Source organism: Coregonus clupeaformis, chromosome 1 (genome assembly GCF_020615455.1).
Source record: "Coregonus clupeaformis isolate EN_2021a chromosome 1, ASM2061545v1, whole genome shotgun sequence".
Classification (NCBI taxonomy): domain Eukaryota; kingdom Metazoa; phylum Chordata; class Actinopteri; order Salmoniformes; family Salmonidae; genus Coregonus; species Coregonus clupeaformis.
The window spans coordinates 34,283,683-34,289,682 of record NC_059192.1 but is presented as its reverse complement, the minus strand read 5'-3'; positions in this window follow the sequence as shown (position 1 = coordinate 34,289,682).

Here is a 6,000-nt window from a genome sequence, read left to right as displayed (position 1 = left end):
CCTCAAGAGGCGGGTGGACAAACAAAAACCCACAAATTCTGACAAACTCCAAGCATTGAATATGCAAGAATGGGCTGCCATCAGTCAGGATGTGGCCCAGAAGTTAATTTACAGCATGCCAGTGCGGATTGCAGAGGTCTTGAAAAAGAAGGGTCAACACTGCAAATATTGACTCTTTGCATAAACTTAATGTAATTGTCAATAAAAGCCTTTGACACTTATGGAATGCTTGTAATTATACTTCAGTATACCATAGTAGCATCTGACAAAAATATCTCATAACACTGAAGCAGTGAACTTTGTGAAGACCAATACTTGTGTCATTCTCAAAACGTTTGACCACGACTGTACATGAAAGGTGAATGTTCACCTTTGATCATTCAAACAGACAACTCAACATCCCTATAATATCTACTGGCATTATGCATCTATGTCCAGAAATTGTTGAACTCCACTTCACTCTACTTTGAATTGGGGCACCACCAGTGCAGAGCTTGCTCAGGAATGGCAGCAGGCAGGTGTGAGTGCATCTGAACGCACAGTGAGGTGAAGACTTTTGGAGGATGGCCTGGTGTCAAGAAGGGCAGCGAGGAAGCCACATCTCTCCAGGAAAAACATCAGGGACAAACTGATATTCTGCAAAAGGTACAGGGCATATTCTGCTAAATGGCATATTAATTGACACCCCTGGCAACATTAGCATAAATCCAGGGGCTTGTTCAGTAAGGTGCAATGTATTGTACCCCCTCAATTCGCTACAGTTTAGAGCTGACATGATTTCCTATTCTATAGGATGTAGAATCATATGTTCTATACAGATTATCCAAAAATTCTGTAACTTTGCCCCATCCTGAACAAACTCCTGGTAATACAGTATGCATTTCAGGTGACAATGTGCATGGTATTTTCAGTCTTGATGAAGCAGTATTACAAAGGACCACTCATCATCCACTTCAAACCAGATCTTGTTCATAGTATATACACTGCCACAGACCGATTACATCCAACCGAAGCAGACAAAAACATACAAGGCATTCCAACATCAGTGAACAGCATTTCTAACTCACTGTATTCCAAAGGAATCTGTTCTGATTGTAAGCCTTGGGTGGCATTTTTCTTGCCATACATCAGCCAACTAACTAATCACATGATTGTGCCAAATTCTGAGTCCATGAATATCAAAGCGGAATTAACAGAACGTGAGCATTCGTTTTTCTAGCACTCTCTCAGTGCCTTCAGAACACACATTGAGTTCAAATGGGAACTCCCAAGCACTTCCAGATGGAAACACTTTAGGATAATGACGCTGGATTCCACACAAATGAAGGGGCTAAATACCACCAGAGTGGTACCTGAGTGAGCTTGCAGGCTGCTCCCTCCTCTGTGTGGACACACACACACACATATATATACACACACTGAGTGGACAAAACATAAGGAACACCTTCCTAATATTGAGTTGTACTACCCCCCCCTTGGCTGGATGTCCTTAGGGTGGTGGACCATTCTTGTTGAGCATGAAAAACCCAGCAACATTGCAGTTCTTGACACCTACTACCATACCCCGTTCAAAGGCACTTAAATATTTTGTCTTGCCCATTCACCCTCTGAATGGCACACATACACAATCCATGTCTCAAGGCTTCAAAATCCTTCTTTAACCTGTCTCCTCCCCTTTACACACACACACACAGCTAAATCTTGGTCTGTAAGCTCCTGAAAAAGGCCCTAGTTTTGGCCTTACTGTCGATCCAATCTTTTTACAGTGCATCCACTCTTCTCTCCTTCCTTAGTAATCACTAATACACCCAGGTTTGATGGGTGAAGGCAACAGGGTGAAAGCCTTGCCCTCACCGACGAGACAATTATGTCTTAGATCAGTGATCTCCAGAAAGAAAGAAAGAAAGAAAGAAAGGAAGCAGACTCATCTCTGCAAAATGCCTTTGTGGCTTAGCTTAAACTTCACTCTAACCTACAAGAGCCCTTAGCTTTAGTCTAAACTTCCCTTTTGTCTACACCCTACATAAAAGAGCACTAGCCACTGGGCACAGACGTCAATTCAACATAATTTCATTGAAATGACGTGGAAACAACGTTGATTCAACCAGTATGTGCCTAGTGGGTAGCAGGTAGCCTAACTCTAAACCTCTCTCACTCTGGCTTGTGAAGGCATCCAGATGAACAGTTCTGCTTAAGTGTCTGGAAACATCACTAGAGAGACATTAACACATGTAAGAGCATGCTTGATAGTGATAATGATTGTGGCACTGATTGTGTGTGGAAAACACAAATCAGTGCCACAATTTCTCTCTCTGTCCATGGTGTCTAAAAGACACTTGTGTCATCACCAAGGTGTATGTTAAAGTGGTGTATGCTGTGTGTGTGTGCGTGCGTGCGTGCGTGTATGTACGTGCATCTTATCACCATTATCATGATTCATAACTTTCCCGCTCTTAACACGTCAGCAGGCCTTTGAACTGGCCATCTTTTGCCCGTGAGCGAGTGAGTGTGCGTGAGAGGATGTATACAAAAATGCCAGTGTGATGCCTTGACTTAAGATGAGTCAAGCTGAAAAAGTAAACAGGGTCGGCTCCCAGAGAGGCTTGGATATAAACAGTAGGTGTGTTGAGAAGGGAGCTTATTTTATAATGGATCTCTATCCTGTTTGAAGTCTTTACATGCACACGATTGGTTGATCTTTGTTGCCAACAGCCCCCAATTATCACTGTGTTGGAGTTTTATTATAACCTCTTTGTTTCATAAAGGTAGACTCAGCAAAATGACATTGTCACGAGCAGCACCGCAGATATTGAGATGAGTACGACGCAAGACTTCTCTCTAACACAGTCACACACAGTATCTGTGCACGTGCACTGGTTCGCTTCACACTGTTACAGCATGGTAGCCACGGGACCAAAAGAGCGGAGAAATTGAGCCTCACACTTTAACAAATCTTAGTTGTTTGCGTAAATTGACCCACTATGCTGTTTACTTTCTGCATCTACATCATACCCCTGAGTCTACCTTTAATTTCACCCTACTTTCTCCTTAGAATGTTTTTATGGACAGCATATGGAAATTGCATACTTTAGCCTAAACCTGTAAGCTTACATTCAATAGTGCTCTCACCTGCAAGCTAAATGTAACTTTTCAATTTGAAATGGAATGGCACTGGTCCAGAAATATTAGCATGGCTTTGTGAATCCTAACTAGTCACTGGTGTCACTGTTTTTTATTAACGGGACAAAGTAGGCCTACTTTGCAAAGGGCCAGCTGGCATGACGTGAGCTTGTTACAATCTTATGATCCACAGGGAGCAAAGAGGAGTAAGTAAGTGTAAGTAGGTTGACGGTATTGAAATGCAATTAACCCCACCCCTGCTGTTCATACTCACCCAGTGAGTAATGGGTACTCACCAAGAGGTACTCACCCAGCCACCCAAGTCATAGACCGTTCTCTCTGCTACCGCACGGCAAGTGTACTGATGCACCAATTCTGGAACCAACAGGCCATGAACAGCTTCTACCTCCAAGCCATAAGACTTAAATATACTGAACAAAAATATAAACGCAACATGCAACAATTTCATAGATTTTACTTAATTACAGTTCATAGAAGGATATCAGTCAATTGAAATAAAGTCATTAGGTCCTAATCTATGGATTTCACATGACTGGGCAGCGGTGCAGCCATGGGTGGGCCTGGAAGGGCATAGGCCCACCCACTGGGGAGCCAGGCCCAGCCAATCAGATCGAGTTTTCCCTACAAAAGGGCTTTATTACAGACCAAAATACTCCTCAGCAGCACCCCACTTCCCCTCCTCAGACGATCCCGCAGGTGAACAAGCCTGATGTGGAGGTCCTGGGCTGGCGTGGTTACACGTGGTCTGCGGTTGTGAAGCCAGTTGGACATACTGCCAAATTATCTAAAACGAAATTGGAGGCAGCTTATGGTAGAGAAATGAACATTAAATTCTCTGGCACCACCTCTGGTTGACATTCCTGCAGTCAGCATGCCAATTGCACACTCCCTCAAAACTTGAGACATCTGTGGCAGTGTGTTGTGTGACAAAACAGCATATTTTAAAGTGGCCTGTTACTGTCCCCAGCACAAGGTGCGCCTGTTTAATAATCATGCTGTTTAATCAGCTTATTGATATGCCACACCTGTCAGGTGGATGGATTATCTTGGCAAAGGAGAAATGTTCACCAATAGGGATGTAAATAAATTTGTGCAAAACATTTGAGATAAATTAGCTTTTTGTGCGTATGGAAGATTTCTGGGATTTTTTATTTCATCTCATGAAACATGGGACCAACACTTTACATGTTGCGTTTATATTTTTGTTCAGTGTAGTTACCTGATATCTGAGTTACAGTGACTAACAAAATCAATGGGGGCCCCCTGCAGGTCAGGGCCCCGGGCACGGTCGGTATTCGGCCCTGATTACTACAAGTTTAGATAACTGGCTAGACTAACCTACCAATCTAAAAATTGTTAGCTGATATGACTAATTGAGTGACTGTCAGTGACTGACAAAACCAGAGAAAAACTGCTGATGCACAACCAAATTTCGAACCTGCACCTTGTTTATTCTACTATTCTCTCAAAAGTAGGTCGTTTTTTGGGGTCTGGGGCCCCTTAGCGGCCTGGGGCCCTAAGCGGCTGCTTATGTCGCTTTTGCCTGGAGCCGACCCTGGACTCTGTACTGGTGTCACAATAGTATTTTATTTGAACATTTTATTTTATCAAAGTGATGGGTAGGAAAAGACATGGGGCGAGGTTTTCCTTATTTCTCCACCCAAGGACGGAAAATAGCTGTCAGCCGGGGATTGTCTGTGAGCTGATAAACTCCGGATCTGATGATGCTCTGGCACTCCGGGCCAAACAAACATGAGCAACACAATTAAAATGGGATCACTCTCTGGGGCTGACTCTTCCTGCACAAGCCTGATGGATGACATTTATAATGCTGCATAATGATTTCCAGAGGATGGGAAAGGGCCCCTAGTTCCTTTAGAAATTGATTAGTCTCTTAGTCACACAGATTATTCACACTACACTAGGAAACATAATCCCTTAATTTTGCACTTTACAATATCCTTGATTTCCCCCTTATGGTTGCATTTAGGAATTAAGCGAAATTAAAGGTGAAATGTGCATGCTTTAAGCTGTTTTTAAGGGGGGAAAAAACCCTTAATACCATTTCAGTACCCCTGAATGTGTGCCTTAACTTATGTTTTGCCCCCTAAAAAAACTATTTAAACCCTGATTAAGGGCTGTTGTACAGGGTTTTACTCCTTACAAATCATGCATATTTCACCTTAATTGCAAAATTGAAACCATTAAAGAGAAAAATCAAGGCTATTTTAAGATGCTAAATGGATATGTACACATGCTTAAATTGTCCAAGTACAGTAAGGTGCTCTGAATTCAAATACATGGAATGACCCTGGAAAAACACCTAACTCTATTCACTTTAACAAGTTAAAAAACATTGATGCTCTATAATTTAGATTCTAAGGGGGGCCTCTCTCTCTCTCTCTCTCTCTCTCTCTCTCTCTCATAATAATAATTGTGTTTGTGGTTTTCGCACAATGTGCACAGTGCCCCACCTTTTTAGCAAAAAAATATATGTTGGGTTGCATGTTATTTTGACATTAATACATGTCACATATCAGTTTGCAAACAATGTTTAAAAAATAAAATAACTCAAATTAACTGGAAACTCAGAACTGGGAAATCTGACTTCAGGGAGTTCAAGACAACTGGGAACTCTGAAAAAAACTAGCTCTGACTGGGAAAATACGTTTTGAACGGTCATCCAACTCGGAATTGCAAGTTGGGAACTCAGGCCTCTTTCTAGAGCTGCGACCTGAAGATCACTGACGTCATCATGATTCAACCTTGAGTTCCCAGTTGTCTTGAAAGCACCATAAATCCAGAGAATGCCAGCTTTCATTGTCTGCTTATATGCCCCCGTATCTATCCTACGATTCT